This window comes from Camelus bactrianus, chromosome 14, assembly GCF_048773025.1.
Source record: "Camelus bactrianus isolate YW-2024 breed Bactrian camel chromosome 14, ASM4877302v1, whole genome shotgun sequence".
Lineage (NCBI taxonomy): Eukaryota > Metazoa > Chordata > Mammalia > Artiodactyla > Camelidae > Camelus > Camelus bactrianus.
The window spans coordinates 9,047,992-9,075,503 of NC_133552.1; the positions used below are offsets into that span (position 1 = coordinate 9,047,992).

The following is a 27,512-nucleotide window of genomic DNA, read 5'->3' on the forward strand; positions in this document are numbered from 1 at the left end:
TGTCTTCTTTCAATTAATAACATACAATTACGGTTCCTCCATGTCCTTTCATGGCTTGATAACTCATTTATTTTCCGTGCTGAAAATATACCATTGTCTGGATGTACCACGGTTTATTTATCCATTCACCTACTGAAGACATCTTGGTTGCTTCCAAGTTTTAGCAGTTATGAATAAAGCTTCTATAAATATCCATGTGTAGGTTTTTGTTAGACGTAAGTTTTCAACTCTTTGAGTAAATACCAAGGAGTACCAATGCTGAACCATATGGTAAAGTATGTTTCACTTTCTAAGAAATTGCCAGATTGCCTTCCAATGTGGCTGTACCATTTTGCATTCCCAAAAGCAGTAAATCAGAGTTCCTGTTGCTCCACATCCTTGTCAGCTTTTGGTCTTGTCAGTATTCTGGATTTTGACCATTTCAATAGCTGTATAGTGTCATCTCATTTTTATTTAATTAAAATTTCCTTGATGACATACAGTGTGGAATATCTTTTGTTGGTCTTATTTATCATCTACAGATAACACGTGTCTGGTAAGGCCTTTGGCTCATTTTTTAATTGTTTGTTATTGTTGAGTTTTTAAGAGTTCTTTGTATATTTTGGATAACAATCCTTTATCAGGTGTGTCTTTTGCAAGTATTTTCTCTCAGTCTGGGCTTGTCTTCTCATTCTCTTGACATTGCCTTTCACAAAGCAGACGTTTTTAATTCTAATGAAATCTAGCTTATCAATTAAGTCTTTAATGCGTTGTGCCTTTGGTGTAGTATCTAAAAAGTCATTGCTATATTCAAGGTAATCTAGGTTTTCTCCTATGTTAGATTTTAGGAGTTTTATGGTTTGGGGTTTTACCTTTAGGGCTATAATCTGTTTTGACTTAATTCTGGGGATGGGTTAATGTTTATGTCTAGATTCACTGTTTTGCATGTCAATGTCTAGTTTTTCCAGTACCGTTTATTGAAAAGACTATCTTTGCTCCATTTTATTACTTCTGCTCCTTTGCCAAAGGTCACTTAATTATATATATGTGGCTGTATTTCTGGGTTCTCTCTTCTGTTCCATGATCTGTCCGTCAATTCTTTCTCCAATACTACACTGTCTTGGTTACTGAAGCTTTATAGTAAATCTTAAAGTCAGGTAGCATAAGTCCTCCAACTTTGTTCTTCTCCTTCGATATTGTGTTGGTGCTTTGGGGTCTTCTGCCTTTCCACATAAACTTTAGAATCAGTTTGTAAATATTCACAAAATAACCCGCTGGGATTTTGACTGGGATTACATTGACTCTATAGATCAAATTGAGAAGAACTGATGTCACAACTTTGAGTCTTCCTATCCATGGTCATGGGATGTCTCTGCATCTGTTTAGTTATTCTTTGATCATCCAACACTTTTCAGTTGCAAAAGTCCAAAAATATAAGTAAATATAATGAGAAACAGCGTATGTTTATATAATCTTGAAGTATCTTCCACAACACCCTTTTTAATTTCAAAGGGCAAAATAGTCCCTTTATAATGGCAGTCCTATCTTAAGTGATCAGAGTTGGCATCTCCAGTAGTTAGACATATCAACATTGTGTACCCCCTGATAAGATGTACTGAGAAGGACACAATATCACTATTGTGACATTCTTACCAAAAATGCATTATCTGAATTTGATTCGAGGAAAACACAGACAATCTCAAATTGAGGGATGTTTTACAAAATAACTAACTGGTATTCTTCAAAAGTCAGGAAAGATGTAAGACTGAAAATTTGTCCTACATTGGAGGAGACTAAGAAATCAGGACAACAAAATGCAATGTATGATCTTGGACTAGATTCTGGATCAGAAAAAGGACACTAGTGGGACAACTGGAAAACAATTTTAATAAGCTCTGTAGACTTCTTAATAGTATCCTATGTTAATTTCCTGGTTTCAATCATTATACTAAGATTATATAAGACATTAACATTTGGGGGAACCAGGTGAAGGGTATATTGAAATTCTTTGTATTATTTTGCTACATTTCTTTTTGTAAGTGTCAGATTATTTCAAAAGAACAGTCAAAAAATTTTTAATTAAAAATATCTGAAAATCTAGATATTGGATTTCATTGCATATCTGTGAGCATTTGATACATTTCTGAGAAAAAGGAAACAGAGATTTCAAAACTCTTTGCATTTACATAAGATCAGTGGGTAACTTGAGCATCTTGGCATTTTAATTAAAGAGGGAATGAGATCCAGAGAGGCAGAAAGACAGACAGTAAAAGACACCCTGTATTGGTATGTCTGCATTGACAAAGCATTTCAAAGAGAACCAGGGCTTCCTCTTGGAGTTACACCAAGAAGGTGATCACTGTCCTTGTCACAGCCATGTCTGTGCTACAGAATCAAAGGCAGGCTTTTTTCCGATTGGTTGGGTCAGGCTGCTAATGAGGCAAAGGTCACAGATTGGATCTGCTCTCCAGGCCTGTGAGTGTCACTCTGTCTCCTGGAATTTCTCTGATCACAAGGGAGCCAGGTGTGACAGCTTGACTGCACCAGCAGAAGGCTGGCTTTACTGTCAGGAAATAATGAAAACATACACCCTCCCTCAGGTCACCTTTAAACATAATGGACATACTTGAACAGAATTCCTGTCATCTAAATATGCTTCTAAAAATATCTGCACCAGGAAAGGGATTCCTTATTAGAGTCATTTTCCCATAGTAAAACTATAATTAGGAGACCTGGAAGGGGGAAGCTGGTTGGCCTCCAATACAACCCACAGAGACACAGAAATTCTTGACGACCATGTTACCTCTTTAGCAGGAAGATATGATAGCTTTAAAGGCATGTGCTCTGATCCAATACCGCTTAGGCAGCCACCAAAGTACATAAAGAATGAGGCTGCTCACCTCGCTCCTGACAGTTAGACATCTTCCAGCTTTCATGTTCCGAAAATTATTGAGAAGGAGCTTCTATCAACGTGATTTTTCCCCTGAGCCTCCTATGTTTACCAGGAGAGCTTCCCTGATGTACTTAGGATTCCAAACTGGGAGGTGAGCATGAAACGAAAAATTCTTAATTTCGAGTATCAGTATGTTTAGAGCCAAAAGCAGCTAATGAATTAGAATAGATTTAAACATAAGATAATTTTGGAATCATAAACAAACAGCAATTTGAAAGTAAATTTGCTTATGAGGTAAAGTTAAGAAAAACACAGCTAAAAAATCAAATTTAGTGAGTTTCACTCGCTTCCACCTACAGTTAGAAGAATTAAATTTATACTATGCAAAAAGTTATCCCCTTGAGATTCTGTGAATGTGAGAGCTTGTAAACATAAAATGGCTGGGGAACAGGGAACTGCCTTGAAGGGCAGTCCTTCCCTACCCCTCTGCTTTCTCCACTGAGCTGTGGATCTTCAGGTCCTCCCAGCACTTACTGAACAAGATGAAGTTTGGAAACAAGCAAACAAACCAAAAAAAAAAAAATCTTCTAAATCTCTCTTGCTTCTTCTGCTACCAACATATGCAACTGATCTCAGGAAAATAAGCTATTTCACTAGGTGAGACTTGTTGGAAGTGCCTCATGGCTATAGAAATAAAATAAAAACTAGAAATGTATTATCTGTCTACAATGTGTGAAACCACAGTCCACCTGTGCTGGGTAAAGCCAAGGACAGCTACAGACATCGATGTTAGAAAAACCAGCAACTGTGGAATAGAAGGGAAGTAAAACCCCTCAAGACTCTAGAACCACTGGGTTGTAAATATTCTTAAACCCAGGCTTAGAAGACAAGGATGCAGCCCATATTATACTAAAATGGTTGTGTCATTTTTAGATGAGGCAATTCACATTCTGCCACTCTATCTTGATCTATATTTTCCAACAGGCACACTTGAGTAGACATCCCAGTGTTCCTGTTTATAGACTTTTACTATCCAAAGAATAGACTAATTTTACATTTCTGTTGCCTATTTCCTTTACCAGTATACCAAATGTAAGGAACAAACAGTCTGAATTATATTCTTCTCTGGAAATAGTTATATAAGTTCATCTCACTACACATACACATTCTGCAAGGAAAGGGGGGAGAAAAAATTACCTATCAGAAATTGCCCTGTGAAATAAGATACAACACTGCTGTCTCTCAGAAAAGCACAGAACATGTTAAAGGAAAAAGTTTGCTATGACACTTGTTAAGGAATGGTAAGGTAGATTTTACTCAGCATCACTGCAGTAGGGATCACTGCAGTGGGGTTTTGCAGTAGGAGAGAGTGACCTGGGTCAAGTCAGAATCTAAGAAGAAAAAGTAGGGGTTTTACAACCAAGGAATTGTTGGGGGGGGGGTGGCGGGTGTTGGTAGATGGAAAATTACTAAGAGGGTAGGATAATACCCTCTTGAAAGACAGAAGAGCAGTGAGGACTCCCATTCAGACCCTGGGCAAACCCTTCTGAATAACTCATTTAACCTTTTTTTTCCCCGTGCTTGTACTGAAAAATCGTGAAGAATTTCTTCTCACAGCTTATTCAGCAGATTTGCACACATTATCTCATTTAAAGCAAAGAGTATGATTATCATTATACAAGTAGGACACTCAGAAGCCAAGGTGGAGACACAGCCCAGCCTGCAGAACTGTCCCTCCACTCCCGTCTCCCAGAGGTGAGTCTGTTTCTGATCAGCATCCTGATAACCGCAAGCGCACATGGCCACTCTTTGCTCAGTATTTTCACCGTCTGTGTGCGCAGGCACCTTAGATCACCTCTCTGTTCCTTTCAAAATCCACAAAATGGACATTTGCCCAAAAAGCCCCTATCAATCCTACTAAAATATCACCTCAAACTGAATACAAAGCATCCGTTGTTTCCTAAATTATTATCTTACTAATTATAATGGCCTTGTTGGAGATAAAAGGGATTTTACAACCTTTTATTTTTAATCACAGGGACCAACCAGCTAAGAGCTCACACAGATACAAGTACGTACATTACATTCAACCTTTGAAAAAACTGGTGAAGCATCAGGACTCCCTGATCAATGCTTAGTCTGAGTGGAAAAACCCCACGATGTTCAAAACTCAGGGAACTAACACAGTCCACACGAGGTTGGTTGAACCTTGGAAAGCAGAACTCACGGATACAGAGGGAAGGCCGAACCTCAAAATGAAAACACCTGAACAGACAGCAGTTGAGAGAGAAAACTCTAAAATTCCCTTGTTTTAACAGAGCTTTCTGAAAATTCAGCCTCCAGGAAGAGGGAGGAGACTTACCCTGAGCACCTAGAGAATGTGAGAATTATGCTGCCACAAATCCTCGTCCAGGGAGTTTCCAGCCAGGAAGGAATGACCATCAGCACCTGGACGAGAAATGTGAAATCTTTTAACAAGCCTTATTGGAACTTCCCATATCAGGACGTTCCCACTGAAGCCCTAACCACCAGCACCCCTTTAAGTATATGACCCTTTATCCCTGGCTATTTGGAGAGCTTCTTCTCATAGGCTGCTGCTGCATGCGTGTGTAGTAACAGTTTCTCCCGTTAACCTGAAGAAAATTTCAGATTGTCAGTTAATTCGCAGGTCCTGACCACTACCACTCAGACCTCAACTGGGAGAGAAAAAGTTTTCCTTCCAGACCTCCAACATCACCAAACCACCCAGCTGACCCGGTTCCCCCCTCACCTCCAAGGTTATAGTTATGTGAGAAAAGTAAGCCTCAGAATTGGTTGCATTTTCTGAAACTTAAAGCAGAGAGTTCATAATTCACTGTGCTCATTCTTTTGTGCTTGGACGCAAAATAACTACCCCCAACCCACAGTATAATAGGAAAAGTCGTAGTTCTGACTTGGACCCCAGGAGAATCAAAAGAAAGTACAGCAACATCCGATCACATCTGTGTTGCAACTGCAACACATCCTACTCCATAAACCAATGCAGACCAGCTTCTCATAATTCCTCAAACAACCCATTCCAATTCTGGTAAAATGAACAAGGTATTTTTTAAAACACTACAGTAGTTTTCAAAAACTCCTTTAACTATCGTTCAGAAAATGTTCAGATTTGGGAACTATGTGTTTTCATAATTAAAAGACACTCTCTTCCCCCAGAGTTCTCAGTTTGTGGGGGGCCGTTTGCAGCAGGGCGATAATAAAGGGTAGAGGGGGAAATTAGAGGGAGTCCTCGGGCGGAGGCGGAATGCATGCTTCTTCCAGAGTCAGCAGGAGAGGTGGAGGCAAAGGTGGGAGTGAGCTGAGTTCTCAGTAAGCAGCAGGATGAAAGGGTGGGAAACAATGGGCACCACACCCAGACCTGTATCCCAGTCGGGAGGGTTCATGAACTTAGAGAAATGAAATGGAAACTTGAACTACAAAGACCAAACCTTTAAATTAGCCTGGCAGTTGGCAAGATTCTAAAAGAATATTTTTACATTTTACAAGCTCTGTGGAAACTAGCTGAATCTTGATACATCTTCATCCACAAAATAAAAGCATAGGAATAAGTGCATCCTAAGATTCTCTCAGCTCGGAGATCTCAGAATTCTGCAATTTGTCTTCACAGGAGGATCCTGGCCACAGCTTTTCAAGTTATATCTACATCTCTTCCTCCAGCCCGAAAAAAGAAAGCCCATGAGTTTGAAAAAGAAACTCTCCTATTATTCCCCCAGTGGAATAGCTAGTGTATTTAATTCTAGCCCAATAATTGAGCCTCATTGATCAACAGGTGCAGTAATTCACTCCATAACTTTTGTAAAGCACCCACCACGTATCTAGAGACTGTGGTTGCATTCAGGGTACAGAGATAAGACACAGTATCTACTTTCAAGTTACTCAGTTTAGCTTGAGCCAATGATTTTTCCAAAATCTACTCCAAATATTATTGCATAAATGAATGAATAATTATTGTGACTCTGTAATCATTTTTCTAAGGGAAAGATTCTTACCTCTTGTCAGCACCCTCTGAGGTTGGTAACATAAAGAGAATATTTGTAATTCTCTGGCTGGGTGTTAGTATGCTGGCACCCAGTAGCTCATAATGAGACTGTGGACTAATGTTTGAACATCAGAGCAGGGCACCTCCTACCCATTCTAGATACTTTCCTCCCCAAACATGATTAAACAATAATGAAGGTTTAGGTAGTTCTTTGTTAAAATGTTCAGGTAATTTCTCCAAAACCTGACAGAGTAGGGGAGTGATGGTGATGGATGGAATCAATTACCATGCCAATGGGCACCTCACTCTCTTGAACCCTAAAGAGGAAGAGGCACTTCTTTCAAAGGCTTGGATGATTCATTTTCTTCTCTCACTCTAATTTCTTCTTACTGTCTTCCCCCTTGAAGTTTTGTCCCCAGCTATGACTTAATATCACTGTTTTTCCCCCTTATCCCAGGATATCCCATACCCTCTAACATATAAAGTCCCAGTACTATGGTCAATTTCTGTTTCTTGCAAATTTCACAACTTCAGGCACCCAGTGAATAGCAAATACTTTCTCTTAGACACAATTTCTGCCAGTTTACAAAGTGAAGAGAGGGTCTGCTAGCCCCACTTAGGAAATAATGTGCTCATGACCCTTGGATTTAGGTTGGTGGTGAAGGGGGAGAAATAGTAGAGCTTTCTCTCTGGGGTGTAGTGATTTTATCCTCAAGTATCCAAATATAACAGCAATAGCAACCCCACTAAAAGAAATGTAAGTGGAGGGGGGAGGCTATAGCTCAAATGGTAGAGCACATGCTTAGCATGCACAAGGTCCTGGGTTCAATCCCCAGTACCGCCTCCAAAAAAATAAATTCATAAATAAGTAAATGTAATTACCTCCCTCTCAAAAATTTGAAAAAAAAAAATACTCAGAGATGTAAGTGGGTTAACTTCCTTCCACCAGCAGTGTGTGTTTGTTCAAGTAACATTACTTTAAGAGTTAGTATTCACATTCATCCACGCTGAGAATAAAGAGATGCCCAAGCAGATATTGATAAACAGCCAGAGAAGGGAGTGACTCTGGTGAGAATAAGAAAGACTTCACAGACAATGTGGTATTTAACTTGACATTTGAAGGACCTTCACCAGGAACAGAGGTGTTATAAAGGCGGGAAAACTTAGGGTCATATTTCAATCAAGGGGAAAAGATGAGCGAGGCATGAATCTGCCTGGTGTGTTGAAGACGTTCTTAAAAGTCAACCATTCTGCAGGGAGAGTACAGCTCAAGTTGTAGAGTGCATGCTTAGCATGCATGAGGCCCTGTGTTCAATCCCCAGTACCTCCTCCAAAAATAAATAAACCTAATTACCTCCCACCCGCATAAATTAATTAATTAATTAATAAAAAGTCAACCATTCTAAAAATATTTGGGGAATCTTAGACCTGTAGCTTCCTCCACAGTTGCTGCTCTATGAAAAGACTCCTGAAGGCCCACATGACTTTTGAGAAATAACAATGGGAGACTGAGATCGTCCCCAGCTAACTTTATAAACATCCTCCTCGGGTTAAATAAAGCCTCTAGAGGATGGCAGAGGCAGAGTCAAGAAAGGGAAGAACAAAGCCATGTGCAATGCTGTTTGTACATTGTATGCCCCAAATAAAAAACATAAAATCCAATTCATCCGTTATTCCATGGCTTCTTAAAGTGAGTAATTCAATCTGATCTTTATTTTCCCCAAACCACATTTAAGGGGGAAAAAAAGTTACTACGGAGCTGCTCTGAAGAAAGCATGAGATCCTGCAAGAGTAAAGTAATAACTAAAATCAAGGAGTCTACAATACAGAAGGATAGCTGGATGGAAGAGATCACAGAACAAGAAGGAAGACTGTAATGTGTGTCATAAGAAAGGTATAATCTAAGAAATGAGAGATGATGTTTAAGTAGAGGAATCAGTGGAGGCTTCCTGAAGGAAGAAGTAAGCAATGTCATGAAGGCTGGACAGGAGTTTGGCAGGTGAAAATGTAGAAGGAAGTCTATTCTAGCAGAGGCAGTAGCATATGGTGGGAAACCATAGACATGTGTGGAGTGTCCAATAACACTTTTGGAGATGTTGGAAATATTGCATATCTACACTGTCCAGTATAGTAGCTACAAGCTACTTGGGGCTACTGAGCACTTTCAAGTTGACTAGTGAACTGAAGAACTCTATTTTTAATTTTAATTAAATTTAACTAGCCACTGTGGAAATAAACAAAGACCAACCAAATGAAGACAGGCTTAGGCCTTTTACTCAGAGTTTGCTCTAACAAGGGAGTCAGCCACTGTTAATTGTATTCTGACAGAGACTCAAAGGCAGACAGAGGAGCAGGAAAGCTGTATAGTGGAAAAAAGGAAAGGCTCCAGGTGTGCCCTGACTGGAGGCTGTTGACATGGAGAAGGTGTAGGTGGGCTAATTAGATGTGGGGCAACCTATGTGGTTGGTTGGGGATGCATAGCTGGATTTCTCTGATTGGTCCTAAGCTGGAAGTAGAGACAAAACATAGAGAAACTGTCAGTCATGAGTTAAATCCTGGCTGTTTGGGAACTACTCCTGCAGGGGTTATTGTTTAGCTTGCTAGACACAGTGGCCTTATTTCCTATAAATATGATGTTTAGATAGGCTGGTTACTGTAGATCGTGGCTTGGTGTTCTGGGCTGTTTTCTGCAGATTGTGGGTCAGAGTTCTATTTTCATACTTGGTCTATCATCTGTATATTTGTTCTCATACCACTAATGACTAGTGGCCACAGCACTGGACAGTATAGTCCTATAGTAACAAGAAGTCCAGTTTGGTGGAATACAGGATGTGTTTCAGGAAACAGTAGAAAATCAGCCTGATACTAGAGATCAGAAGTCAGGGTGCCAGTCAAAAGAATCTGTATTTGTTTTGATATAAACTATCATGGAAAATTTGAGGACAGGAAGCTACAGCTTTGCTTTAAGGATTACTCAAATATTGATATGGAAAATGGAACTGAGAAGGAAGCTACTGGAAACAGGTCAACATATTGTAATTGTCTAAACAAGAGGATATGAGGCTACAGGATGATGGGAATGTGAATGGAAGGACGTGAACAGGGGCTAAAATAATTTGCAGGTACAGTATGGAGTTCTTGAAATCTGATTGGACATGAGGAATTAAAACAAAAGGGGCTCCAAAGGACTTTTGAGCCCAGAGTAGGGGGAAGATTATAGATCTTTTAAAGACTAAGGAATTAAGTACACAGCAAGGCTGGAGAATGGGGCAAAGGAAGGGAAAATGATGGGTTTCAGACTAGTCAGCCCCAACAGATGAAAAATGAATAAAAAGTAGAAAAATAAGTCAGGAGAAACCAAAAGAAAGTATGCCTTCAAACAAAGAGAAATTTCCTCGAAAAGATTAACAAATAGATATGTCAATCAGAAATTACATTATTCCACTCAGTAAACAATTACGCATTCTACTCAAATCCCTAGATTATGCTTGAGACAGTTTTCAGATGGTCTCAGTTAATTAGAAGAGTTCTGTTCAACATAAGCAGTAATATCAGGAGTCTTTTTTTTTTAAGGAAAAAAAACCTGATTTGGTTCTCTGTTCTACCTGAGCTTTATTAGTTAATTAAAAAAAGCAAATCTAAACAAGCATTCTTAGTAACATGCTCCATATTAATTAATAAAATCTTTATAAGAAGAGGATGCCCACTCTTTTCAAGAGAAGTAATCAAGGAAATACTGGCGTCTCAGGAGAAACTGAGTATTCATCAAGGCTTTTGGGTCACCTAGCATCTCCTCTTTCTGGTTGATTAATCTAACTTGAACTTGGTTCATAGCAACTTTCTTTTCTTACCTCATTGTATTATTTTCCCTTGGGACTTTTGTGACTAAGGGTATTTAAATTCAAATGTGCCAGTTCCCCATGTAGGTAAAACCCAAGCAAACAGGAACCTTCCTACTACCCACTCCCCCGTAACTGTCATTCTTCCAACATCTCAGCTGAAAGCTGATCAGTGAGGGACCTGCTAGTTCAAAGGCAACTGACAAGATTGACAGAGATGTCCCCTCCCAAGTGGCCACCACTGTGTGAGATCTCAGAAGGCAGAGACTCCCGTTTGGTTCAATGTCACCTGTGAGGTCCTTCATACAAAGGGGTCTCTCAAACCACTTTGGCTGAATGAATCACTAAAGAAAGGGGAAAAAATGTCTACAGAACAGGTGAAAACCCTGACTTATGCTGTATCCTCGAGTATCATTGCATAATTTACCTACTCAAGTATTTGCTGAGTGCAAACTACAGGTCAGATAGTTTACTGGACAAGTGCCTGAAATACAGAGATAAACACTATACAGCTCCTGTCCTCCAAAAATACATTAAATTAAAATCTTTGTTATCTATGTTTTCATGTAAAGTTGATGACATATCATGCTTAATTACTATGCTGTTTAATGCACAGCATTGCACTTATAAAGTACTCAAAACTCTCTACTGGACAAAAACAGTGCTGCAGAACGCCCCTGTCATTTCCCAAGAATGCCAGGCCCTTTCTGATTGTTAGGTCTCTCACTTCAGTGGTTTTAACAAGAAGATTTGATTGAAAAGGTAAAAACACAACTCAGTTATTTTATACCCAGAAAGTAAAGGTGCCGGCTTAAGGAACATGCTTTCCAGTGGTCGCATAACAAAATCCAAACAAGCTGAAAAATCAAATGCAAGTTCTTTATTTCAATAATTCTCCTTTAAAAGTAAATCTTTAGAGACTAGAGTATATCATTTCACCAACAATAAACTTTCCAACATAATTTCTTCCAGCTTATCTTACCATAAATCAAGATCCTCTCCAAAACCAAACCAAAAAATAAAAAAACTTTAATCAATTGATATCAAAAATACATACTTTAAGGAAAGTAATTAAGATACAGTGATGATTACAAGTGCAGAATAATAAAACTGAGGTCATTTATCTTCACTTGCCTTTTTCTTCCACATTCTGAATATTTCACAGATAGCAAAGCAGTCACAAACAGGATTTGGTTTGAATCTGTCACTACGCATTTTTAGAAGAATTTCAGTTATCACTCATGTAATATATGCTAATCTGGAGTTGAACACGGCCTCAGGTGTGATAAGGAAAGCATTAATTAACCACAGTTCTGATTCCCAAAGCCAAAGTAAAATATCTCACTGCTTAGTGATCCAGAAACAGGAGTTCTATTCGAACATTCCCAAAATTCCAAAGGAGTTTCTAAAAATGGATTATCATTATGAGAGCAAGGACCTAGCGCCATCCTCAGTGGTAAATCCTCTCCCTGGGATTTTCTCCAACCTGGCAAAAAGATCAATACAACATTCAGACAGATTCATTTCCAATAGACAAGTAAGTCCCTTATGGGAAGGTCACTTAATGTGATATTGAGCTTTCGGACTCCTCCTCATTCCGCTCTCTCAGACTTCATTTCTTGGAAGCAGAACAGGCTTAAAGGAAGTCCCTGGAGCACTTGGATGCCCCTTCTGCGCTGGCTCTACCCTTCACGGCTCTGCTTCCACCCTCCTTGCAATCCCATCATATGAATAAATGCTTATCCAGCCTCCTAAGGAGTGAGGTCAGCATTTCAGGAAGCAACCTGCCTGGTGAGGCCAAGAGAAGTGGACGTTGCATTCCTTCTCATTTCAAAGCGACCATCTATCCGGAGGTTTTTGGCAAGTGAAACAGCCCAACTCAGGCTAATGTAGGCAGAAAGGAGATTTAATCAAAACACACCACGTAGCTCACACAATCAGGAAGATCATAAAACCAGCCTGGAGGATATACAAATGGAAAAGAGGCCCCATTTCTTGCATAGGAAGGGACCATCATGAAAACAGCAACAAAGGGATTGGAGAAACAGCCGACCACCCCCGACCCACCTAGACTGAGACTGGCCAGCTAACGTGGACCCTGACTGTCTTGGCTGCATTCACTGTGACTCTGAGACAGGGTGGCTCTGAGTTCCATACCAGTCCCAGAAGAGAAGTACAGTGACAGTTTATATGCACAAGGTGAGGCCCAGCGGGGCCGTTCCATGGGCCTAAAACAAAAACTGACGTAATGACCAGGAGCACAACTGAAGGTGTCAGAGGCGTGACGAAGTCCAAGGCAAAACTGACAAAGTCTGTTTATTCATAAACCTGCAGCTCTGTCCTCGTTCCCAAGTCAGCAGCAGTTCAAGGGTGTTAGAAGGAGAGTGAGTTTTATGGAGTAAAAAGAGCAAATGCTGAGAGCATGTCTGATTGGCAAGTGTTCTGCTGAGGTGGGATTTTTGGAAGAGGGGAGATTTTTCTATTGGTCTTCGGGTACATGCGATAGTCCCTGGTCGCCTACAAGGGGCAAATATTCATTTGAGGACATTTCAAAAGAGAAAGGATTGTTCAATGTCGGGGGCACAGGGTTTCCTGTCCTGACCATTCTGTGAAACCAGGCGGGGTAGAGGGAGTCGAGAGGTCTTTCTTACAGCAACGGTCCTTGTGGCTAGCTGACTTCTGGGACAGGCATTTTCTCAAAATCTAGGAGACAAACTGGGTCAGGAACCAAAGGCGACCCCGTGTGGCACAGATACAAACTAGAGAAAGCAGGTGCAGGGTGACACTGACAATGCACTTTCTGCCATCTTGGCTGAGTTTTACTGGTCCAGCCATAGAAACAGCAGCTATCCACAAGGGAGGTCTCAATTTTCAGATATCCTAAATGCAGTATTTCCATCCTTGGGATTATGGACTTCTGGTCATCAGAACTGCAGATTGCACTGTGCTTTCCTCTATTCAACTAGATGCTAAGAACTTTTTGACGTGAAAATAAGGATGCTACACAAAACATGTGCTATGGACTGAATGTTTGTGTCCCTGCCCAAACGCATGTGTTGAACCCTAACTCCCAGTGTGATGGTATTAGGAGGTAGGACTTTGGGAGGTAATTCAGACTGAATGAGGTAATGAGAGTGGAGTCCTCACGAATGGGATTAGTGCTCTTAAAAGAGTCATAAGAGAAATTGCTTCCTCTTTCTGCTTTCTGCCACCTGAGGAAACAGCTGGAAGTCAATGGTCTGCAGCTCAGAAGGGGGCTCTGCCCAGAACCTGACTCTGTTGGCACCCTGATCTCGGACTTCCAGGCTCCAGAACTGTGATAAATACATCTCTGTGGTTTAAAAATCACTCAGTCTATGGTACATCTGTCACAATAGCCCACATGAATATGACAACATGTTTGGACTAACACATCAGTAAGGCTACCATTAACAGGATTAAAGACATTGGGCAGCCGCTAATCCTGATCTGAACAATACAACATTATAGGATTGTTCTCCCACTTGGCCCTAAAGCCCTAAGTCTTTCAAGTTAAGAGTTTACCCTCTGTCACCTCTTCCCAAACCATGAGCTGTGTGTTCATGTGTGTCGTGTGTGTGGGTATTAGGAATTGAGGATCAAGGTTAGAATGAGTAGAAAGAAAAGCAAAAGAAAAACTAAGAGCTTTAGAAAATAGCTGGGGAAAAAGTCTGTGCTTCTACATAGCCTGATGTCAATTTTATGTAAATACACATACTACAGTCCTATTTAGCCTTCAGTAAAAACCAGGCGATGACCATTACCTTTAACATCCCATTAGCTTTTTATTATATTCCTTATGAAATTACCCAGTCACCGTTCTCATGAAAAATTTATCTTAAATGCTTAGTACTAAGCTCTTTGATTAAGTGCCTCCCACAAATACAAAGAAGAAGTAAATAAATAAAAATTGTTCAAATCTGTTCACTTGTTTAAATTAAAATTCAAACTTCTGGAGGAAAGAAGTAACTTAATAAAATACTTATCACGCTGTGAGCTTTAAATATTAAATATCACTGTGTATGAAATGCCCACATCTTTGAGAGAAAGGACCAAAAAACCCCCATATGAATTCAGTAGGACTTAATATATAGTTTAAATGGCATTTGTATATTTTCTCTGATATTTTCTGAAAATGTAGAAAGGAATGTTAATTTTTCCAAATACATTTTCTTTTGCTTACCAGCAAAAGTTGTTTGAACAAAGCAGTTTTCACCTTTTTATTAAATTCTCATCTGTACCCAAATTGTCCTTCTCATTTGGAGTTTTGGTGTTCTGGTTATTGTTGCTTTTTCCTTGTTGTTTTGCAATTCCATAATGTGATGGTTGCCTTGGCAATAGAAAAGTGGGTTCAAATCTTTACAAAATGATAATTATCTCAAATCTTTACAAATGATAACTATCTCTATTCTGCATTATGTATTGGATTTCATTCAAGTATCCTCACCTTTCCATTTCTTCCCTTTGTGAGCTGAAAGTTATTCCTTCCTTTGTCATACTGATTTCCATTTTCTAAATACTTCTCTAACTGCCAGTATGTCTCACCTGCTCTATTCAAATGGAAAAAAGAGTCCAGGATTTTATATGCAATTGAGAAGTACACATTTGCATTTGCTTTTCAACCAGTCCTGTGACTGAGCATCATCTTCCACCTGCACAGACACCACTCACACCTACTGTGTCTGGGAGCTACCCGGGCTGGGGATTCCAGGAGGACTGCGGTCTGGGGAGCAGGACTATCAGCAACAGTGGGGTTGGAGCAACTGGAGAGGGGGCTCCATGGAGCGCTCAGCCAGCTCTATTCCTTAGTTAGGCAAAGAGTTTCTGGCAGCATGTGGCCTCTGCTTTTAGCTTCTGTGTGACTAGAAATGCGGCTGCTGCAGCAGTGGGTCCAAGTTCCCCTTTTCCATAGGTGACTGTGGAAGGAGGCTACACCGTAAGTGTGAAATGTCAAGCCCCCTAAATGTAAGAGACACCAGGTGCTGATTTGTAGCCCAGGGCTGAGTACTTACAGTGGGAATTGCCCAGAATCAGCCACGTAATGACTCATGGGCATCAGCATACCAGACTGATGGAATTATAGCACTTTAATAAAGGAACCTGGGGTAGTTTTGCCCAGGAGTTCTTTCTTAATCTAGGAGACTCCTACATTTCCATAGATGCACTGAAGTGGTTTCATGGACCACTCAAATTATATGTAAAATTTAGGGTGCGTGTGTGTTTCTCTAAGGAGAAAACCTAGGGTTTTTTTCATATTCTTGTAGAGGCCTATGACAAGCAGAGAATATCAGTTTGCATAGAGCAGTCATATTTATGTCCACGTGCTGGCATCATTACTAAGAATGCCCATTTAACTCCGAAAAGTTTAGGTTAGTTGATAAATTATACGGTCTCCCTACTTTTGGCTGACCAAAGGATAAGAACTACTAATTTGGTCCAACCCTCCATTTCCACACAAAAATTATTGTGCCATTATTTTATAGAAGCTGACAAGCCATAAAAATGTATGTGATACCTTTATTTGAAAAAGTGAGGTGCAGTTATGTAACACAGAGATTTGAAAATCAAGCAAAATTCTTTAGACTCCACTAAGATAAATATTTTAATTACCAATACCAATATTGTTGCAAAGTTAAAAGACACTTATAATCATAAGCAACAGCTTGTTTGAGGCAGTGTTGTGAGATTAATTCAAGATGAGGGAAGGTCACTTACTTATTGTAATTCAGAAATTTTACTCTTTCAAATTTCTTTTTCTTCCTGTGCATACAGTTCAAAGAATTAGCAAATTCTATGGTCAGCAATAAACAGGTTTAGTCTGAGTTAACAAATACCAATTGAGCCTTGACTATGGGCCAGACACTGTGCTAGGTCCTTATGGGAAGATAAGGATGAATGAGATCATAGGCAAGCCTTCAAAGATCTTAAGGGTCTAGGAGGGAAGAAAAAAGATGCAAATAATGAACAAAATGGGATCATTTAAAATATAGTTACTTATGAAGGATTAGGTTCAAGTGAAATGGGAAGAATATCCACAATAACAGTGGCTTAACAAGATTAAATTTCATCTTTTATCCACCTAAAAATATGGAATTAGGCAGTCCAGGGCTGGAGTGGTGTTCTTCTACAGAGTCAAGGGGCCAGGCTCCTTTCACACTGTGGCTGTCATCTATGGGCTCCATTCCCAACATTGTCAGAGACCTGGAGGGCTGCTCCAGCTCCAGTCACCACACAGATATTAATGCCAACAGAAGGGAAGGAAGAGAAGAAGCATACACATCTCCCCTCAAGAATTATTCTCAGACACTACACATATCACCTCCTCTTATATCCCACTGGCCAGACCTAGCTCACATGGCCACACCTAGCTACAAAAAAGGCTGAACACAAAGCCTTCATTCTTGTCATGCCTGTGCCCTGCTAAGACTCATGGGTTCTATTACTATGGGAGGAAAAATAAAGCTATTTGGAAGACAATTAGTAGTCTCTGCAACACCTACAATGAAGCAATTGGAAAGGAGAAGGAAATCCCTCCATGCTGACAAGAAAGATGCACGAGCCATATTTCCAAGTGAAATGGCAAGTTGTGGAGTCATATGTCTATTACCACCTATATAATGTCTTTTAAAAAGATATATATTTATCAACGCCTGGAAAAAGTCCTGGAAGTTACACTTGCCACTAGTTTTCTCTAAGAAATAAATGAGATTGAGGAAGAAAGAAAACAGGAAATATGTCAACTTATTCAATATACTTCTGAATTATTTAACTGTTAAAATGCCTTAGGAACTTGTATTCTGCTGTCATTTTAAAAACCAAAGGGTTAAAAATACAGTATACAGGTAAGAATGTGATGAGAGCTTTCATAGTAAAATAACAAATAACAGATGAAAACCAACTAGGAGTGGCTTTGGGGGAGGATGTTAGGCCTTTAAAATAATAAGATTTTAACTGGCACAAATTTGAGAAGAAGATAATCCTGTCATAGATTAAAGCATGAGTTAATTCAAATAGTGAGGGACATTAATGTGTGTCCACTGCAGCTGAGTGCAGTTGCAATGGATTATCATGGACAAGATGACTGGAAAATGTACTGAGACCAGATTACAGAGAGCCTTGAAGGGTTTCCTAAGGAGTTTGGTTTATACTCTGAAGCTAAGGGAACTTCAAAGATTTCCAAGCAACAGAGTAGCAACATCTATATTTCAAAAGATAGTCTAGGTAGTAACTGGAAGAACACTCTGATCAGGGGAAATACTGATTTCGGAAAGGCCTGTTAGAAGGCCTGACACCTGGGGTCCTGGATAGTGAGGTTCTGTATTTGGGCAGAAGCCTGGGAATCGGAAGGACTGGACAAATTCAAAGTACATTTGGAAGACAGAGCAATAGTCTTGTTAACCAGTTTGTTTCAGAAGGTGAAACAGGAGGGTTGAGAATGACACCCTGAGTATCTCAGAGAAACGCTGATGTTATTAAAACAAAAGAAGACAAGGATTTATTGGAGGGAAAGATTTAATTCCATGTTGCATTGGTTGGGAACACAGGTTTGTGCTCAGGATGGAGGTGAGGACTAGAAATGCAGATTCAGAAGACACTGATAATAGGTACAGACTTAGGAGAGAACAGTGGGAGGGAAGCGGACCCAGAAATGAAAGAGGAAGGAGAAGAGGGGAAAGAAAATGAAAACCTAAGGGCATAAATTTTGTCAGAAAAACAAAATAGCTCATCATGTTCATGAAAACATTGATTCCACTAATTCTCACCTTCCTGCGAGCGGGGAAGAGCTAAGCTACTTATTTTACAGGGAAAAGAATATGGTCCAGGCATTTATTCATTTAACAGACATTTATTAAGCCCTTATTCGATTTAAGCACTAAGCCAGGCTCTGAGGATTTAGTGTGAGCAGTTTAGTCCAAGACTCTGTTCCCACAGTACTCACCTTCTTGTGGGGTAAACAGTCAACGGATAAGAAGTAATGACTCACGTAATTACAGTTTCAGTGCCATGAAGGAAATAGGCAGAGAAGTGAACTAGAGTCCCTGGGGGAAGCCACTTTGGAGAAAGGACTAAGAGAAGGCTTCCCTGCAGAGGTGAACTTTGCCTTGAGTATCAAAAAATAAGGATGAAAGACGTGGCAAAAATCATTCCAGCCCCACGTTGGAAACAAGAGCCCAAAGCAGAAAAGGACCTGGTGTGTTTAAGGAACACAAAGAACCCAGTGTGCTGTTGCTTAGGGAATAAATTGGAGAGTAGAATAAAGTGCGGTTGGAAAGAAGAGCAGAACCTTGTAAATCACAGTAAATCGTCAGGGCTTCCTTATCTGAAGGAAGAAGGAGCCCAGAGAAGGGTCTTAAGCAGGGAAGGGACATAATCCAATTCACATCTGCTCTGCAAACAAAAGATTAGAGAAGGTCAAGAGTGGAAGGTCAAGAAGTGAGATACGATGGCAGCCGGATCCAAGGTGGTGGCCTGGAGATGGAGAGAAAAAAACAATCTGAGATACACTGAAGATGAAACCTACAGGACTTGCTGCTGGAAGGGGGAAGAGAGGGAAGAGAAAGAATCAAGGATAATTCCTGCTTTTGAGGCTTTGTATCCAAGTGACTGGTGGTACCATACACAGGAAAGGGGAAGACTGAGAAGGGAGGTGACTTGGGGCACAGGGATAGTGGGGGTGTAGGGATGGGTTGGGGAGATAGCTATCAAAATCTCCATTTTGGAAATACTAAGTTTGAAAGGAATTTTAGACACCCAAATAAAATTGTCAAGTTGGCAACTGACTATACCTACAACTACAAATTTGAAATTTGTTGGAATATAGAAGGGATTTGAAGTCTTGAGACTGGATAAGTTTATAGATCAGGAAGAGAGAATGGATAGAAAAGAAAATCTGACCAAGAACTGAGTCGCAGGGCCAAAGGACTCACTTACGCTGGCCCCTTCCAAGAACCAGGGTTGGCCTTAGTAAAACTTTTACTTAGTCAAGTAAGTAGTATTGGCATGGCCAGGGTCATTTTTGGAAATTAGCTAATGGGAGGTAGAGTTATGAATATATTTAGTAGGTTCAGTAAGGTATATTTCTGGGGCTCACAGTCTCCTCCTTGTATAGTTAAGTCACTGCTGGACATCTCTGTATGGGAACGGCTTGCAGGGACACTCTAACCACCATCTTATTTACTTGTAGATTCTACATTGGTTGTGACAAGCACAGGTCAGTTGGCAATTATGGTGCCCTACTTTTATAAGGGGAAAAGTTTATGGTAGTTGTTACCATATCACCATTGGAAGATACCTAAAACATAAAATGCCTCTTGAGTCCACAAAGTGAAACAAGTTCTGGGCAGTAGGATCCTGCCATTGAACTACAGTTCATGGATGGTCGTAAGACAATGTGACTATATGAAAAGTAAGGACAAAGGGCTGCAAGCACAGTTTAAGAATTTTAATAAGTATTTATAATATGTGCCTTGCATAGCTCATTCTGGAGAAAAAGCTAATGCCACAATACCTAAAACTGTTGACTGCTCAGTAGGTTGCAACAGTTATGGATATGCCATCTTAATTGTTTTTTAAGAATTTAAGTGTAACAAGATGGGGTCACGATTATAAAGTTGTTCCAGCCTTACAACCTAGATACAATGATATTTTGAGGACTCTAAAATACATTTTGAAGAGTTGGAAGAGGAATTTGAACATATACAAGAAGCAAAAGAGTTTATTCAAAAAATTACTAATGTTTGAGCATACTATTTTACTTGCAATTTTGAATGAAAGACATTTGTAACAATTTAGTAAAATAAGTGAGAAACTACACATTGAATTGGGCTTAATATGAAGAGTTCCTTCTTTTGTTATCTTTAAATTTATTTACTAAAGGATTGAAAGGTAAACCCAGGTAAAAATATTGATGGAATATGAAATTAAAAACAATAAAGATGAGAGATGAAATCAGTAGAAGTTATTCTAATCTCATAAAGCAAATGATAACAAACATAATTTCATATCATACCAGGAGAAGTTATTCATTAAGAGGAAAAGATAAATTTAGAATAGAAGCAAAGAACAGACTGTAAATTGTTTGACAATCCTATTAACAACAAGAAGTGAATCTTAGGAACACGTTGGAAAGGAATGAAAGCTCCTGCTGATCTGGGGCAAAATACTAACAATGTTCAAGACAATGGAAATTTCAAACAACTCCACTGCATGAGGACATTGATGACAAATGGTTAATGAGTGTTGTCATTTCAGAGTAATTACAATTAGTCACTGTACAAGAAGACTTGAAATGTCATAAAACCTTATAGCTTAAATATGAAAGAAACTTGATAGAAATTGTACAGGTTAACTGTCCTAAAATTTTATACGGCATTACCAATAATAACTTATAAAGCTGAAAGAAAGTCACTAAGCTAAATATAATATAAAACAATTTCTGTTCAACAGAAGAAAAAGTGAATTTTTTTCTAGCCTCTCTACAGAAAATGTTACAAAAATCACTGTCATATAAAGAGGTGACCAAAAATTATGCCGGCAAAACTGTAGAGGAAGATAGTACTAGGAAGGCATGTCACACGGTTAATTAATTTAAATTTTTTTCCATTTCATGATGTCTTGGTATTTATAAACACTTAAAAATATGTTGTAATTTCTTTTCTCTTTCTGAATATTTACTTTCATACTTAATTTTGTATTTATAATGTTGTATCTTTTTACCGAAAGAATGCACCCTGCACTGTAAATGCCTCGGGCGCCACAAACGTGGACCTCTGTCAGAGGCCTCTGAGCACTCAGATATTGGGTAGAGAAAGGGGAACTATGAGAGGGTGCTGTCTTGAGGAGGTTGGCAACTGTGCCGGATGCTCCTGGAGTTCAAGATAAAGGAAGAGATGTATTCTTCGGATTCAGCAGCATGAGCATCTTGATGACCTTGACGAGAGCTGACTGAGAGCTGAACCCATGTTGGAGCAGGTCGAAGCGCAAATTGGTCTGTGTAAGATTCATTTATACTGCGCTGGTTATCTTCTGGTTTCCCCTCTACATCAGCTTTCCATCCTTCCCTGTGCTGCTTGGCCTGGGAAGCTGACTTCCATCAACCACTTCACCAGTCCTGCCTGCTGGCTTCCCCTTGGGTTGACCAGTTGAAGACCCTGGGAGAAAACTGGGCCATGGTTTGGGGCTGGGCTCCTTGACCTGTGATCACACAGTCTGTGGGTGGCCCTTCTCTTGGCTACAGCTCTCCCCTGGGCCGACAACGCTGCCTCCTCTGCTCTTCAGGCCCAGGAGGAGGAATCTCTTTCTGCTCTGGCTAACACCTCGGTGCTTCAGCATCCCTGAACAGTCCCTTAACCTCACCCACTCTCCTATAAATAACCCCTTGTTAAATGTTCGTCAATTAAGCCTTTCAATCAGGATCAATTGGGTCAACAGACCCTGTCAGCACCTGAGTGATTCACACAATGACTTTTCTACTAATAAACCCGACTTACGTAGCCCCAGTTGGGGGCAGGCATTGAAGATCTTTACATACTCAGCTCTTGAAACAAGTATAACCAGGTGAGACAGCAGAAGACCTCCACCAGGGACAGGGGTTGGGATTTAGTCCTGAAAGCTTAAGGAAAAACATATTTGATATCTAGGTACTGCCAATCCTGAGACTTTCTTCTCACCCCTCATGGTCAGGGTCTGTACTGGTTTTGTGAATAAACCCTAGTTCTCATACTTTTGCTGGACCCCTACCCAACCAAGCACCTATGGTCCTTGTCCCCCTCCCCAAGAGGCTGCATATCACACTGCAAACCCCCAGCCAACGGCAGGAATCCTTCATCTCTACAGCCAGACACTCATTTGGAATCACAAAATTTCCACCAATGCAGCTATGAGTATAACTCAGATCAAACACTCCTGCTCAGCTCCTACACCAATACTGGACACTTGGATATTGAACTGAACTGGATCAAGTCAGATCGATTACAATAAAATATTGATTTGAGCTACTATGAAAAGCCAGAGCTATAGTCAGGTTACCCCCCAAGTCTGGCTACGTTCCCAGGTGACTCCCTTCTTCCCACCAGCCTCATCTCCTCATCAGACTTGCTGGCCCTCACAGGTACCTGACAATAGTGATCAATTCTTATCCACATTCAAAAGAATGAAACTGAGCTCCTATCTTACACAAAAATTAACTTGAAATGGATTAAAGACTTAAATGTAAGACCTGAAACTATAAACTCATAGAGTAAAACATAGGGAGAAATCTCCTTGACATTGGTCTTGGCAATGATGTTTTGGATATAACACCAGTAACACAAGCAGTAAAAGCAAAAATTAATAGGTGAGATTACATTAAACTAAAAGTTTCTGCACAGCAAAAGAAATGATCAACAAAATGAAAAAGCAACCTACTGAATGGGAGAAAATATTTGCAAATTATGTATCTGTAAGAGGTTAATATCCCAAATATATAAAGAACTCATACAACTCAAGAGAGAAGAGAAAAAAAAAAGTAGGCAAAGGATCTGATTAAACATTTTTCCAAAAGAGATTTATAAATGACCAACAGGTACATGAAAAAGTGTTCAACATCACTCATCATCAGGGAAATGCAAATCAAAACTCAAAGAGCTATCACATCACACCTGGAAATACGGCTATTATCAAGAAGACAGGTGACAACAAATGTTAAAGAGAATGTGAAAAAAAGAAAATCCTTGTGCACTGTTGGTTATTACGGTAATCATTTTGTAAAACATGCATGTATCAAATCATATTGTACACCTTTAACCTACATAATATTTGTAATGTTAATTATATCTCAATAAACCTGGGAAAAATGGATTAATTCTGAGAAATAATGATTTCCACACAGAGAGTGTCCTCTGAATGAAATCTCCCTGCGATGTCAGGAACTGGCTGTGGCGTAGTTATCAGTATAGAAAAGGAAACTCTCATCTATACCCCATCTTTGATGTTTCCTAGCACTTTCTCTTTCAGGAAGTTTATTAGAGAATGGCTACCTGATCGTGTCACTCCCATGCTTTAAATCTTTCGGTGTTCTCCAAGTGTGGGGAGTCAAGTTTCCAATTGCTGGTTGAATACACAGGCCTTTCATTACCTGAACTCAGCCCACCTCTCCAGCTTCATTCCTTGCCATTCCTGACCCAAGCTCTCGGAGGCAGCCCTTGCCAGCGACCTGTCTATTTCCTGAGCACACTGTGCTTTCATACCTCTTCTGCTCACACGTGATGCCCCTGCTGTTCCGACTGCCCTTCCTCCTCTTCTCATTTCAAGACTCATCTCAAGCATCCCCTCTTCTGGGGAACCTCCTTGCACTCTCCAGTGAATGAAGTAATACTTCATTCTGTATTTGTATAGCACCCCTCACATGAAATCATCACGCTTAACATAGCAATCAGTTGCTTGCCTGTCTTGATTACTAGCCTATAAGTTTCTGGAGGACTTGTTCATTTTGATTTTCCCAGTACCTAAGACAATGCCTGACATGTAGAACACTTAACTGTGTGTGTATTTTTATTTAATAGATTAAGAGGAATGAGGGAAAATTGGGGGGTGGAGGTGGGTAAGGGGAAACAAAGCTACAAGAAGAGACATGAATTTGTGAAGATAAAAGAGGAAAATGTTGAGAATATTTCTCCTAGAAAAGACAGGCAATAAGATAGTCTATTTTCACATATGTAACACATTATCATAATTATAAGTAGGCATATTTAAAGAAATGTGCTAGAATTGTGTCAAAAGAGTATATTTGAACAAGAAGAAATGCTTTTGCCATAACTGTGGCTGTACAAAAAGACTTCCTTTATGTATTTTTTCAAATGCTATCCCTAGAAATATTTTAAAAAATGAGATGAAAAACCATCTTGCTTAAGAGTTTGGGTAGATATTTGCCTGGTGGAAAAATGGAAATATGGTTTCACATCAATATAGAGCTGCACATATCAGCTAGCCCACCTGAGTCAGGATAGCACAGTGATCGAATACGGACGTGGGATCTGACTGGCTTCACGGCTTTCGAACTTCTTTCTTACTAACTTACTACTTGAAAATTATGTTGCTTTTATTATCACCAAAATTATTGTCTCACATATAAGGAAACTATGGTCCAGGGTGGTGTAGTGACATAACCAGGGTCCTATAACCAGGTCAAGCTAGGCCTGGGATTGGGTATTCAGATATGCCTCCCCCTACTCTTTTTCATGACAGAAGGGCTAGGAACTGAATGAGAACCAAAGGTTGCTTGGCTTTTATGCAATACTATATACAGAGTGAAAAACTGCAATGGGAATTTAAAACTGGAATCATGTAACCTGTAACTTTTATAAATAAAAGGATTAAAGCTCCATTTTTATTAGGCTTAATTTTTTAATTACAAAAAGCAAAACACTTTTCTGGCGGTGGGCTACCTGAAGCTCTCCTTCTAAGGCCAAAAGCTTTAACATTACTTGCTCATTTAAAGCTAGATTTTTTTTTTTTCAATTGGATGTTAAATTGACATTATGACCTCCACAAAAGAACTGAAAATGTTTTGGCCTTCCAAAGATTGTTTTCTACATGAAGCTTTATATAGCATTTAGAAAAAGCTGAGTGGTGAAGTGTTTTTTGCTTCCACCTAGATGTTTGATGTCAAGTAGATCGTAGGAAAACCACGTGACTCTAACTCATACACTCTGCTTAGTGGATGTGTGTGCTTTGTTAGACAGCTGGAGGCCCAAGCTAGGAGGTTTAATGTTTAATATTTTCCTTTTGCTGAATACACTTGGAAATTGGTCCTTAGCCATCTTTCTAAATACTACTTTTAATTTTTTTTCTTCCAGAACAAAATGCAGCTAGAAGTTAGCAAAAAGATGAAGTTTAAAAGATTATAAATAAAAATCATAAAGATTCATGAAAACATCAATCCATTTGTATTTATAGAGTTTGTGTGCCTCTAGTGTTTTTAAGATGATTATTTCACAGTAAGGGTGGTAGTTTCCACTTAGTAATCTCTGCCCTCTAAAATTCAATTCACAGTAATCCTTTTCTTCCTACATTGCATGAATTAAGTCTTCTCCAGTGTGATAGATTTTTAAAAAACCTAATGACTAGGTGACTGCAAATCTTTTTGCTGCTATTATAAATAACAATGCCTCATTTCTGGCTGAATATTAAGAATCTGCACTGTGCTTGCTGTTTAAAATATCTTTTAAATGTCCACAATTGAATTAAAGCCGTATGTTCAATCATGAACCATGAAATTAGTTGGTATTATCAACGTTCTGCAACTCAGGCCTTGGAAAAAAAAATAAAAAGATTGCAATTCAAAATTACCAAAAAGAATCTCAACTAAAACTGGGTTTTTCTCCTTTCTAAAAGCCTTGATTGCATCACTAACTCTATCAAAGGATAAGACAAAAAACAAAAGAAACTTACCAGCATACATGATTCTTTATTTTACAAAAACAAACAAACAAAAAATTAAACCAGGTATGGTAGATTTTAGTGACAGAGGATATCACAAACTTAAGTCTATTTCAATTTTGTACTGGGAGTTAAGATTGTATACACATAAATGTCTGTTTATATTTTGGGTGAATTTCTGGTCCACTCAATCAAGTACTCATCATTTCACTGGAATCACAGGATATTATATAGTGATCAAGGAGACTACTCCAAGATCTGATCTGATCTGAAAGCCAGCCTATTCCTGCAGCATGAAGTCCTTACCCAATGTTGACTTAAAGTAAATAATAAAATAAAACAGTCATTTATTTTACCTGCAAAATGGGTTTAACAGGGAAAAGCAAAGACCTGAAATTCAAGCAATGCAATCTATGGCAAATCACAGGCAAGTCTGGAGAAAGGAGGGGAGCCTTCTTTTCTAAATGACAGGGGAACTGGGAGGGGCTGTTATAAACAGTCCATTGAAGAACAGTGGGAGTTCAAAGAGGAGTGGCTTTTCGTTGGCTGAGTTGTGACAGTCTCTCACTGGCTGGGTTGTTGCTGGGCAGGGAGTAATTTTTCCTTTCTCCTGCTGAGTGGTAAAGTAATAACCTTCTTCCTGTTGGAGATACAAAGGTACCTCTCTTCTTGTTGGGTCTACATTTGTCCTCTAGGGTAGTGCGCAGGAGCTCCACCTTCTGGCCTCCTGACTCCATTTTAAATGACATTTTTGTTTATTAATTTTCACACTAAGGGTATTGTCACTGTGTCACAAAAGCAGTTACTAGGATTTGGCTCTTTGCTACTCAGAATAGGTCTGCAGAATGCAGAGTTGACATGACCTGGGAGTGTTAGAAATGCAGAATCTCAGGCCCTTCCCCAGACCTCCTGAAGCACAATCTACATTTTAACAAAATCCCAGGTAAATCAAATGCATGTTAAGCTGTGAGAAGCACTGATTTAGCTGATTGGACTAAAAAGTGTAAATCTCTTCCCTAATTGCCTAAAATAATACCTAGGAAGAAAACTGAGCAATAGTTTGGGGAGAGAAGTTAATAACACTTTCCATCTGCAGTTTTAGACTTCACCTCATTTAATCATCTTTAAAAACCCTGCAAGGTAGATTTATTTCCATTTTTACAGTGATGGAACTAAGTACCTTGTCAAAGATTACACAGCTAATAAATGTTGGAGCCAAGATCCAAAACAAGGTCAGTCTGGCTCTGTCTTTTCCATTATAAAGCACACTACCCCTTATCTTGCTCATTTTTAAATACCGCGTAGAACCATTAAATGTTTACAATATAGGCCTTAGATTGAATTTTAT

General features: G+C 39.4%; 1 long non-coding RNA gene across 3 annotated transcripts in view; it reads right to left on the bottom strand.

The window, feature by feature from the left end:
* Nucleotides 1-27,512, bottom strand: part of LOC105066215 (uncharacterized) — a 442,677-nt gene that overhangs the window by 208,719 nt on the left and 206,446 nt on the right. For 2 of the 3 annotated variants that reach the window (XR_012511653.1, XR_006723529.2), the window contains exon 4: nt 5,235-5,320. The exons of the other annotated variant lie outside the window; for it this stretch is intronic. This is a non-coding gene — a long non-coding RNA (uncharacterized LOC105066215). The remainder of the gene's footprint in view (nt 1-5,234; nt 5,321-27,512) is intronic. 3 annotated transcript variants of the gene reach the window in all.